The sequence below is a fragment of the Mesoplodon bidens genome, assembly GCF_964165515.1.
Source record: "Mesoplodon bidens genome assembly, chromosome: 15".
NCBI lineage: Eukaryota > Metazoa > Chordata > Mammalia > Artiodactyla > Ziphiidae > Mesoplodon > Mesoplodon bidens.
Window position 1 is genome coordinate 61,298,416 of NC_138171.1, and position 13,684 is coordinate 61,312,099.

Consider the following 13,684-nt stretch of genomic DNA (forward strand, 5'->3'; position numbering starts at 1 on the left):
TATAAAAGGATAAACAGAAAATGTTGGATTGTCGTGTGTTTAGGGTATGGCTGGCCCGATGCTAATAACCCGACTGTGTTATTTCATATAAGTCTCAGTACAAACTCATGAAGGCATAACTAGTATAATCTCCCCATTTTACAGATAAGGAAGTTAAAGGGACCTAAGGGAATTTTCTTCTCTCCATCTCTAAGTGCATAGGGGCTACAGCTGGGATTCCAAAATAGGCTGTACGATTTCAAAAGGAAATCATGAAATTTGATACTCTAAGAATAATCCTGCTCACATGCCACAAGAGGAGAGACAGAGAAACGAAGTAAAATACAATGGAAAACACTGAAGACCAAATTGCCTGTCAAGGCGAAAGTCGGATGGGTTCTACTGAAATCAAGGAGGTATTTCAGGGAGGTGCTTACACGTGTCAACCTATGTGATAAGTGGCCGGGGCATCTGTAAGTGGATGCATTCCTCATTCCCACCTCAAGGAAGGAGGAGCTAGCATACCCCCAGCCCCAGTTCACACTGAAACTCAGTGTAGCTGCCGAACCCCACTCAAAGAGATCTCCCAAGAGCTGTTTATACTGTTTCCTTTCCCCTCATTAAAGTCCTAGCTCAGGCTAATAAATCAGTGTACAATTTGTGTATAATCTAATTTTTGCCTTGTGCTTCATCTGGTGTAGGTGGAAGCAGGGGAGAAATGAAAAAAAGCAACAACTGGAAAATGAAGACTAATGAGAACTTGGATCCTTAAGAAAAGATCCTTCAGAGATGCCCAGTTGGAATTATAGGAAAAAATGAGTGTGAGCTCTTCCTTCTGTGGAACTGTGACTTGTGAGGGTCTATGTATAGCCATATATCCATATATCCAAATATTTGGAAGGCGTGATGAGTTTTCGCTGTGCGCAGTCGTTTCTCTGGGTCTGCCCTGCCTCCCAGTCTGGGTAGCACACAGGCTGTGCCACTAGGAGGTGTGAACTGTGTCCTGGGTGTGTCCTCTGTTTCTCTTCCCAGACGTTTATAGCGCAGCCAATAATAATTCCCAAACCACCCCCAAGTCATCCCACAGAGAACACTTGGCGTTCCTTAAAACTAGCCAGATATATTAGGTACCCGGGTAGGGAACATAGCAATTACATAAGCTAATGGTATTCAAAGATATAAGTTTAAGGAAGAAGGAGTCGCAGAAAAAGAAAAGCATGTTTGCACGCTGAGGGTTTCAATCCAAACACTCCTTGCTAACTTGGTCTTTGGACGTGCACGCATGATTGAAATCACCGCATTTGCTGAAGCAGTGGAAGATTACAAGGACCATGGCTGTTTACTCTAAAGGCATCATTCTCTTCTCTCATTTTTTACCGGGACCTGCACACGCCAAAGCATCTTACTTTGATTCCAGTTTACCTGCTAGCATTTCCACCGTCACCTAGATAGGGTTGAAGACAAGTCATGATTTTGTCTCATTTACAAAGCGGGGGCGTGGGGGAGTTATCTTTTGCTAGTGGAAAATTTGTTTTTGTCCATTGACAGAAAGTAATTTGGAAGGACTTTAATTAAAGCCTGAGACTATTACATAAAACCAGAGTCACAATGAGGCTCAAAAATTTCCCTCAACAGGGGAAAAACTGGTCGAATGCTAGAGAAAACAGGTGAGCTCTCTCGATGCATGAAACCTGGATTCGGTTTTAATAACAGTAAAAAAGGAAATGTACTGCCCCCTTCTGGCTCTGCAAAACAAAGTCCTATTATATTTAACACTGAGTAACATAATGATGTAGGAGTCAACACTGAACACATCTTAGATCCTCTCTTAGCGGAGAGAGCAAGGTTGATTTGCAATTCTGAAAGGATAATGAAAGGGCCAGTGTTATTATTTAATATAAAAATAGATTTCCTGGTTTCTCTCAAGTGTTTATCATCAGATACAGGGAACAATATGCAACTGAATTACCAAGGATCATGTCTGATAAATCAAACGAAGAACGCTGCTGGAAAAAAGGCAAACTGTGTGAACAGCTTGATGCTTAAGGAGAATACACTGCCCCATAAAACAGCTTAAAACGATAGACTCCTCAACATTTTTGGTTCGTTTACAGAAGAAAGAGAAATATGTCCTGGATGTGGAGTTTGAGAACTGATGACTCAGCAGAGCTCTCCAATGTTGACTTTGAGGAAAATACCCACTTCTCCCAAATTGCTAAGTAGGCATCTCACATGCCTTCAGCTGAGGGCCAGCGTGGGGTCCTCCTAGTTCCCCCTTTTTCTCCTTAGTTTATACCTGGGTGAGTGCTCTCTGCTCAGCCAGGGAGTGAGGCTGGGAAACAGTGGTGTGAAGCCTAGGGCAGGACACCCAGGTCCCTAAAGTTAAGACCGAAAAGACATAGAAAGACCAGGGTCTAGGTGAGCTCATTACCAGTTACAAAAAATGTTTCTATTCCATTGTAAAAATAATCTTCACTTGGGACAGATGTATATTACTCTACATCATTCTTTGTTTTAAAAATGGAAGCTTGCCTTTAAAAATATTAATATAGTCACATAATAAAATCAAACAAAAAGCCCACAATATAAAATAGGAAAGAAGACATCCCCTTACTGCCATCTACTTCTGAGGAAACCAGATAGTTTTGTGTGTAGAACCCTCCAGAAATGCTATGTATATGCAAACAAATTCAATCTATAATTGTATATTTTTCTACTCAAATAGGAACCTACTCTATATAACATTTTGCCCTTTGTATTTTCATTAATAGTAGACTTTTGAGATCACTCTGCAGTGGTACCTCTAAATTGTTATCTTTTTTTATCCACAGTTGTATGATGCCCCATTTTATGACCTGCATGTTTTCAAGTAATCCTCAAACCACTCTGTACAGTAGGTATCTGTATTATGTCATTGTCCAGGTGAGGAACATGAGGAAACTGCTTGTCCAAAGCCACACAGTACTTAGTGGGGGAGCCAGGATTTAAGCCCCAATGTCCACAATTTTATCCAGTCTTAGTCTATTTGGGCTGCTATAACAAAAATACCATAAACTGGATGGTTTACAAATACCACCAATACCATAAAAACATGTATTTGTCACAGTTCTGGAAGCTTGGAAATCCAAGATCAAGGCACCAGCAGATCCAGCGCCTGGTGAGGATTTGCAGACAATCATCTTGTACCGTACCTGGCAGCAGAGGCTGGGAAGCTCTCTGGGGTCTTTTTAATAAGAGCACTAATCCCCTACATGAGGGCTCCATCCTCATGACCTCATCACCTCCCAGAGGCCCCAGCTCCTAATCAGATTGGTGATTAGGTTTCAATATACAAATTTGGGGGGGACATAAACACTTGTACAGTAAGTGCCACACATACGAACGAGTTCATCCTGAGAGCGCATTCGTAAGTCCAATTTGTTCATAAGTCCAGCAAAGTTAGCCTAGGTATCCAACTAACACAGTCGGCTATATAGTACCATACTGTAATAGGTTTATAATACTTTTCACACAACTAATACATAAAAAACAAAGAAACACAAAAAAATAAAGAAAACATTTTTAATCTTACAGTACAGTACCTTGAAAAGTACAGTAGTACCAGCTACATCACCACTGCTTTACACTTGCTTCCGGACATCCTGGGCTTGAAATAAAGATACTGTACTACTGTACTCTATACAGTACTGTACAGCAGTACTCTACAAAAGCACAACCACTTGAGGAGGATGCACGCACGTGACAATGTACACCAGACACGTGAACTAAATTACGTTATGGGACATGCGAACTCACATTCACATCTTTGAAAGTTCGAAACTTGAAGGTTCGTATGTAGGGGACTCACTGTATTCTAGCATCCACTGTATTATACTGCCTTCCTAAATATTTGCTGTTGCTATTATTCTGTTTTACACTAGTATTAAAAGCCAACACGCATGGGTTGTGAAAATATTGGTGTCAACATCACCACTCAGACAACGTTGCCTATCTTCCCTGAAGTCTTTGCATCTCAGATCTTTTCTACTTAGCACGGATGGGAGCTACTTAGGGGTGAGTAATCAAGTATCAACAACCAGAACTTGCAGCACCCCTGAACTGCCTAGAAGCAGAGGGTTCCCTCATCCCCAAGCACAAATATGCACTCCAGCCCCCAGGTGGTCAGACTAGGCACAGATGTCAGTGTGCCAAAGCTGTATTTGGATTTCTTACTGATGAATATTACAGCCAATGTACCCATCTGGCCACCGAGATAAATAATGTAAAAATGAAGATATGCTTACATAATTCATGCAGTATTGATGAACGGGGCCCTTAATTCAGACTGCTCCTACAAATCATTTAATTATGAGCTGTGCAACTCTAAGAGAGAAACAGCATTTTAGCCATGTGTAAATGGGTATGGTTTGGAGACTTGAAGTGCACAACACAGAAACTCAAGGTCCCCCCCTTGATTATTATAAAGAAATCTGTGGATTCTCATAAACCCCAGACGAACATGGTACGGAATACAGGAGACTATACTTCTGGGCAAAATGACATTCGTTTACTTTCAAGGTAAGGATTCCATTGATGGCTTACGCCACTTTCACCAGGAAGTTGTGGACGGAAGTGAGAAAATGAAATGTTGCCAGTTATTCTACAAATGGCACACTTTCTGAGGAGACAGCCAAGATTACATGCCCTGAACACTTCACTACCATTTGGAAAGCTATTATAAACAAACAAAAAAAAAAGGAAAAGAAAATAACAAGTGTTGGTGAGGATGTGGAGAAATTAGAACCTTTGTGCGCTGTTAGCAGGTATGTAAAATGGTTCAGCCACTGTGGAAAGCAATATGTCGGTTCCTCAAAAAATTAGAGTTAGAATATGATCCAGCAGTTCCAATTTGGGGAATAATCCCACAAAAATGGAAAGCAAGGTCTCAGGGAGGTATTTGTACACCCATGCTCAAAGCTGCCTTATTCGCAGTAGGTAAAAAGTGGATGCAGCTCAAGTGTCCATTGAGGGATGAATGAATAAGCAAAATGTGGTATATACATGCCATGTAATATTATTCAGTCTTAAAAAAGGAAGGAAATATGACCCATGCTACAACATGATGAACCTTGAGGATATTACACTAAGTGAAACTAGTCAGTCACAAAAAGCAAACACTGTATGATTCCACTTATACAAGGTCCCTAGAGCCATCTAACTCGTGGAGACAGATGGTAGAATGGTGGTTGCCAGGGCCTGGGGGAGAGGATACGGGGAGTTGTTTATAATGAGTATAAATTTTCAGTTTCACAAGATGAAAAAGTTCTGAAAATTGGTTACACAATAATGTGAATATACTTAATACTACTGAACTGTACACTTTAAAATGGTTGAGATGGTAAACATCATGGTATGTGTATTTGACCACAATTAAATTTTTTAAAAAATTATGCAAAGTGGAGACTGGGCATCCAGCAGAGGAAGCATCCCATTATTTATTATGCACTGACTCTGTCTCATGCTGAGCTAAGAGATCTACAGTCGTGATCTCTTTGTAACCTTCATGATACTTACGTTAAATAGGCATTGCCCCATCTTCTATGGGGTCCATCTGTGGCTTAGAAACCAGCTAACATCATGGTGGCAGCCTGTCAGGGTGAAGTAGATGGATCCGGCAAAAAGAACTAGGGGATCATAGTTTCGCCACCCAGCGATATCCTCCTTCCTTTGGGAGCACCTACTTCATCAGCAAATAGGGTAACGCACTCATGAATGAATCTCAAGTTTCCTACCACTTGTATGGGTCCCAGCATAAGCTGACCCCCCCGCCCCCGTCTCTAGCTCCATCCCACACATCTCTCCTTCTCACCCACTATATGTCAGAAGTACTGATCTCACTTCTGCTTCTCCACCATGCCAACCCCTTTCCAGCCTCAGGGTCTTCGCCTTTGCTGTTCTCCCCGCCTGGCTCATCCTTTCTTGAATTATCCTTGGTTGGCTCCTCTGCCACCTGTAGATCTCCATTCAAGGGCTACCTCCTCTGAAATGGCTTCACTTTGGAACTAACTGTTCTGAAGATGGGCCTCTCCTACCACCACCAGCTATCACCACCATCAATTACTCTATTGCGTCGCTGTACGGATTCCTTTACATCACTTATCAAAACCTGTAACTATCGTGTTCACATATCGGCTTACTTCTTTACCATCAATCTCTCCCACTAAAATAGACACTTTATAAGAACAAGGATAGGTCGGTATCATTCATCACTTCATCCCCAGGACTTGGAATAGTTCCAGCATACCTGCTACATGGAAAGGACCAATAAATAAATATTAGCTGCTGTTATAATTCTGTACGGTGACATTCTTCCGATAAGACAATGAAGGTGAAGGTTTGAGATAGCTTGGCAAGGAACTCAGTGGTCAGGTTTTCTGCAGAAAATACCCACCAGCTGGGTGAGAACTAGTCACTGGTGCTGAACCAAGACAAAGACATACACCTTCATGCCTTCAACTCCAGGACCCCCTGGGCAGAAGCCATTCTCCCTCTGGGTCAATCAAGGGAATGTCTAAAGAACCCAGTCTTTCCTTTGGGTCCATGTGCAGACTCACATCCCCCACAGCATATGCTAATGGCATATCCCTGGTCCAGAAGCAGCATCAATAATCAAACCACATGACTGGGGCTTTCAACTAGTTTATCACTTGTCAGTTCCAAAGACACTTGCCAAGCTGACAGAGAGAGTTGTCTGGGATGTGACCTATAAAAATCACTATATTTCTGGGTAATAGATGACTTACACGTCTCAGGCTCATAGGCTATCTTAATTCATCTGGTTGACTATGCACGATTTTTGGTTGTGAAACCTCTGCCTCTGAACTTCTGAGTTTGGCAGTTTTGAACTTGACATAATGAGTGTCAAAAGGTGTCAAGCAGATTCGTCATCCTGCTCAGAAAATTCTCATGTTCTAGTAGATTAGACTCCATTGGAGGGTACACAGTCTAGTACTACCTTATACACACACAGCAAGGTGGTGGTGGGGGTTTGATTTGTCACAAAACTGAAAAGTTCAAGGCTTCAGGCTCATGTAGATACAGGTGCCAACATTCAAATGATCTCAGAAATGAGTATCTTTTTAACATTTTGTTTTGTGTTCAGACTGGCTTTCCCTATTGTCATAGTCCATTCAGGCTGCTATAACAGAATACTATAGACTTAAGGAATAAACACTTATTTCTCACAGTTCTGAAGGCTAGGAAGTCCAAGATCAAGGCACCAGCAGAGCTGATGTCAGGTGGGAGCCCACCTTCTCCTTGTATCCTCACATGGTAGAGAGCAGAGGGAGAGAGAGAGAAAAACAAAAACAAAAACAAAAACACTCCTGTCTCTTCTGATAAGGGAACTAATCCCATTCATGAGTGTTCCATGCACATGACCTAATTGCCTCCCAAAGGCCCCATCTCCAAATATCATCACTTTGGGGGTTAGGTTTCCAACATATAAATTTTGCAAGGGTGCAAACCTTCAGTCTATGGCACCCATGTACTACAACGTGGTCATCAGATATCCGAAGCCAGCATCCTATTCATTTCATAACCCCAGGAAAAAGAGTTTCTTTCCAGGAACAAATCTCATTGGATAGAGCTGGTCACGTGCCCATTGGTGAACCAATCACCAGGCCCGGAGAAAGGAAAAATGCTGATTGGACAAGCCCGAGTCATGGCAGATACCCATGAGTATAGAGGGAGGTGTCAGTCCTGTCTGAATGACAGGGACTCTAAGAAGGGAAAGTGCAGCTGCTCAAACCATTCCAAGATGGGTTCCATTCGCAGAAGATGGAAGAGTAAGTTCTGGGCAGGCAAGCAAGCAAGCAAACAAATAAACAATCAGATTTTAGCTGCAGAAATGGGCATATGAAAGTAGAGTTGGCCACAAAATATGAGAAACACAATGAAAGAAAAACATAACAAAACAAAACAAAACCCTACCCTTTAATGGCACTTCTAATTTCCCAGTTGCATATGTATATTTAGATGTAGTAAAGAAGAGGGAACTGGGGCGGGGGGTTGGCTATCAGAAATACCAAGAAGATGGTATCTGAGGTGGATTTGGAAAGGTGAAGAGGGCCTTGCCCAGTTGGGTAGTCTAGGCAAAGGGAAAGTATGTGCAAAGGCAATTTCTTGCATCATTTCTAACAACAATGCTATGAGGAAGAGTATTATAATCCCCATTTTAGAAATGAAGACACCCGTCCATGGTCACTCTTTTTGTGGGGTTTGCCTCAGGCCAATCTAATTCCCAAAAGAACTCATCTTTTCACCAGGACCACATGTGCAGTTGAGCACGGTGAGCTCACACGAGTGTAGTGGCTCCATTCCCCTAGATTGTGAGATAAATAGCGCCCCCTAGAGTCGGGCACTGGAACTCTGGACAACTGTGCATGGTAGCCCTGCATTAACCCCTGGACCAAGGAGACAGGTTTAAGAGGACAGGGATTAAGGCTGAACCTTAATCCCAAGGCACCTTCATACTCTGCTAAGATTCTACCGGGACAGTACTAGTTAATGTTCTCATGAAACACACCATTTTACTTCCTGATTCTGCGTAGCCTACAAGGATTTAAAATGAATTCTGCCATGCAATTCACTTCTTTCCAGTTCTCAGGATAAAAGCCACCCACAAAGAACAAGCCAAGCATTACTAGGCCAGGTGAACAGCGGCATTTTAAAGAAATGGGTTTTCCAAGTGTCTTATCTGGGTGGGAGAGGAAGCCAAAAAAAGGAAAAATCGCTAGGGAAACCAAGCTCAGCCAATCTGGGTTTTTAGCGCTTGACTCCTTGGGAGTTGACTGCAACGGAGGCAATGAAGTTCTGTTAGAGAATAAATTGGTTGGGACACAAAGCTCCTTACAGATTATAACCTCCTTCCTCGCCAATTACAAACTTGGCAATCATTTGTTTATTAACCTGATGGCTTGCTACATTAAATAGCATCACATATTTATAATGCACCAAGATAAAGCTGTAGCATTCAAAATCACTAACCCCATCTGTCCCTCCTCATCCTGGTCCCACACTCTAAAGAACTTTTGAAGATAATTGAATAGAACAGGGTTTTAAAAAGTGTAAAACTTTCTCCTGCATTGCCTCAGGGAAAGGTTCCCTGTTCTGTGTGTGTGAGTGATAAGATTTAGCCCCTTAAATTCATCCTAAGGAGTGTTTGTGAAACATCTTTATTTGGAAATAAAGATGTGGCTTAGTCCCCAGGGGCAGGCATCCCCGCCTCGCCTCCCCACTCCCCACTGCTGCACACAGACTTCAGAGGAAGTAGCAAAGCTAATCCCAATTACAGAATCTTCTCCAGTTATTCCCCCCCATACTTCCTACCTCTACGACCACCTCTTCCATCCTAAGGCTTAACTACCATCTCCACAAAGATGCCTCCACACCCAGATTCTTCAGCCACAATCAGTTTTCACTCTTAGCTTCCTCATTCTCAGCTGCCTTCTAAGATATTAGTCCAACTGCCACCAGAACCTCAAGGGCAACCTCTCAAGGATGTAGCATTTGTTATTCTGAGAAACAAGCCAGCTCTCCTGATGAGTTCCTCTGTTTTGAAAATGGCACTGCTCATCTCACAGTTCTGTAGACTCCAAACCTTGGAGTTACCAGGTAGAGCAGACATGGGGGTATATGCCCTACACAGATAGCCTCACTTTTACAATGTCAGTGCTTGCTGGCCTGATATTTAATGTGTTCATGTTCAATGCCTGAATTTCTTTTGTTAGATGATGAAACTGTTTTGCCCACCTGGAATGCTGGAGAAGCATAATCCCTCAACCAATGACTAATGAGAGTTGGGGTATAAATACCTCAGTTCCCCTGCTCTTAGGTGGGATAATTCTATGGTGTGTATCTACATGGTTGCATGCATTCCTACAGTGGGATTAAGCTCCAGTTACACAAAATGGTCAGTGGCTTGATAAAACAAACTCTGTCCATCACCTTCTCTCCTCTGTAACACTTTACCATCCCACCACCACCACTGCAAGGATTTCCTCCCCAATAAATTGTTTTTACATGAATCCTTCTTTCAGGTCTGTGTATGGGGGACTCAACTGAACCACCAGGAAGGTGGCCCCTTCCTATCCATATTTCCCACATGCAACGTGTCTCTAAGTCTGATCAAACCTATCTCCGCACCACTCTAAGATTGATCTCCCCCACAGGGCCATGAGGATCTTGCCATATCCCTGCTACCTGGGGAGAAGTCAGGAAAGCTTCCCATAGAAGGTGTTGTTAGAGCTGAGCTATGAAAGGTGGGCAGGAGTTACCAGCCAGAAGTAAGGAGGTGGATCAGAAAAGAGAAAGGAAGAAAGGTTGTACAGTGGCGTGGAAACAAGGGAGAACAATGTATGTTTAAGAAACTGACATTTCTTTTTTTTTTTTTTTTTGCGGGGGGGGAGCTGTTGTTCTCAGTGAGGGCAGGAGTTTGCTCTCTAAGGAACATTCGGCAATGTCTGGGGAGATTTGGGGTTGTCACAACTGGGGAGTGATGCAACTAGTGGGTGGAGGCCAGCAACGCTGCTCGACCTCCGACAACGCACAGGATACCATAGAAAATGACCCAACACAAAATATAGATACTGCCAAGGGTGAGAAACCCTGGTCTGGAGTTTAGAGTTTAAAGGAGTTTGGTGAGATATAGAGATAGGGAGGTTAGCAGGGGCCAGATCATGAAGATTATTGTGAGCCTTTGGGGCTCAACTGCATGAGCAGTGAGGGAGAGTTACTTTTTGGTTTTTTGGCCACACTCTGTGGCATGTGGGATCTTAGTTCCCTAACCAGGGACCAAACCCGTGCCCCCTGCAGTGGAAGCACAGAGTCTTAACCACTGGACCACCAGGGAAGTCCCCCGAGTTACTCCTGGAGAACAGGGGAGTGATGTGATCAGAGTTGCAGGTGAGAAGGAAAAGATCACCCTGGGTCTGGGCAGGAGACAAAGCAAGACAGAGAGAGAACATGAGACTGGTGAGAAGATACTGCATAGCCCACCTGCAAAATGGAGTCTGGACCCAGGAAGTAGAAAGAGAGGGTGGAGAGAAGTGGGCATATTTTTAGTGATTCTTAGGAAGTATTTTGACTGCAGTGCCTATCAGAGTGACTATCCTATGGCAGGACTTCAATGAAAGTTTTCTGAATAAATAAATGCAAGAATGAATGATTAAATTATGCTTTCCAGACATGGAAGGCATTGGACTGAGGCTTGGGTGCTGAGCTTGGTTGAGCTTTTGAAGATGATGCCATGGGCAACTGGAGAGATGATAATACCACCCACTGAAATGGAGAGGCTGGGGAAAAGCAATTCTAGAAGGATGAGAAGAAGGGTCAGGATGGTGCCCAGTAAAACTTTCCAAACGCTATGAGGGTGGCCCAGTCATGAGGCAGACTGGCCCGTCCACGCCTAGGACAGATGTGCCACTGCAAAAATGTGGTGTCAGGCACACGTGGTAATGAATACTTAGCAGACCCAGACTGTAGACGGGGGCGGGGGGTGCACTGGCACTTAAATGTTCATAGCAGCTTTCCTTTTTTTTTATCCTCACTGTATGTGGAAACAGCCTCTGATGACAAATAATGGTGACGGTTACTCTTTATTGTATATTTCCACATTCCAAGTACATCAGTAATTCATTAGATAAATATTTGTGGAGCCTCTCGAAAGAATCTGTTCTAGGCACAGCAACACTGCACTAAACAGAAATATCTGCCTTCAGGAGCTCACAATGTAGTGTGTGTGTGTGTGTGTGTGTGTGTGTGAGAGAGAGAGAGAGAGAGAGAGAGAAGGAGGGGGGAGGGAGGGAGAGGGAGGGAGGGAGAGAGAGAGAATCCTTAAAATGCATGCTATGTTATAAATGCCAAATGCTATAGCTAAAAAGCAAGAATGCAGAGTGAGAAATGTAGGGAAATGCAGTGCAATTTTGAGCAGGACGAGTCTCAGTGAGAAAGTGGCATTTGAGTAAGGACCTAAGTTGGGAGGTAGCAGGAAAAGGTTCCTCCAAGCAGAGGAAAACACAACTGCAAAGGTCTTGAAGGTCTAGACAGGGAGGCCAGGGTAGCAGGGAGGGGGGCGGTGGTCAGTGAGCAGAAAAGTAACAAGAGACAAGGTGGAAGCTGGTAGGGATCAGAGCGTGGGGGCCTTGTGGGAAATGGCTTTTATTCTCAGTGAGATGGAAGGCATGGGGGAGGAGAGGTTTCCCTCAGTGAAAGCAGAGGTAGGAGGATGTACCAGTGATCCAGGCAAGAGATGATGGGACCTGAACCACAGCAATGGCCCCCGTGGTGGGAAGGAGGATATTTCTAGATATATGTGGAAGTGAACAGGATTTCCTGGGGGAGAGGTTAGGTGCACGATATTTAAGAAATAGAGGCATGAAGAATGACTCCAAAGTTCTGGCCTGAGCAGCTCTTAAGGTAACTCTTAAAGCAGATTGTTATCATTGCATTTGCAGTGGGTATGTGTGGTTTGATGCAACAGTGGTTTTTTGGGTGGGATGTCCCTGTCGACTGTATGGAGCCTTGACGGATCTGGCCATCACCCCCTTTCCTTCTCTTCTGGAAAGAGTACTCCCTGGCACGTGATACAAGCTAAGCCTGTCTGTTTACTCAATGAATTTGTTTTTGCCAGAACTATAGGGGAAGATATTCTCTCATCCCCTGGGGTCAAAAACTTAAGGTCCACATAGGCTTGGGGTTGCCAAGGGTCAATTTCCTACCAGCTAATGGTCCACATAAGGGCAAACAGAGACTACACATGGCCACTCTCCTGAAGGCAACGTTTGGTTTTCTAGATTCAGTTACATTGAAATCAAATGGTCTTTTCTTGCTGAAGCTAATTTGAGGCTAGTTTCCTTCACTTGCAGCTGGGCATATCCTGATCACTTATGAGCTGGAGTAGCACCATCCAATATGGTAGCCATCACCATAGGAGGCAGGTGACTCCTGGACACTTGGGATGTGGCTGGTCCAAAAGGAGAGGTGCTGGTAGTATAAAATACACAGTGGAGTGAAAAGAATTAGTATGGAAAAAGGAATGTAAGCTATCTCCTTAACGTTTATATTATATTAACTCTGACATGGTAATACCTTGGACATAGTGAACTACAGGGAAATATATTATTGTATTTAATGCATTTTCACCTGTTTCTTTGTGCTTTTTTAAGAATGTGGCTACTAGGAAAACTAAAATGACATATGCATCATGTTCTATTGGACAGTGCTGTTTTAGATGAACATTTTGGTTTTTAGAATTTGAACCCTGCTCAGTCCAACTCAAATTCCAGGGTATTTTTTGCTGTGGTTGCCTCCCCACACCCCGTCCCCTTAGGCACGTCGCCTCATGCAACACCCTGCCATCCCTCAAAGGGCGAGCAGCATATTTCAGACCACTAGGTTGCCTGTGTCTCATTTCACAGTGAGTACAGTTGGCTGTACCGTCTGCCAACTCACAAAATCGCCAAGTGATTCACCTTAAAGGGACCCCTTAGAACAGCGATCCATTCGCTCTCTGGCTGCCCCTTGCCTCTGGGCTGTGTACCAGCCAGCATTCTGATCTGGCCTGTGCGCTCCCGGCCTCAGAGATATTTGCCTCGGTGTCTCCAGGGCTGGGTGAGCTTAGTGAGAATCAAACCCACACTTAAGGTACCAGGGAACCATTCCACTG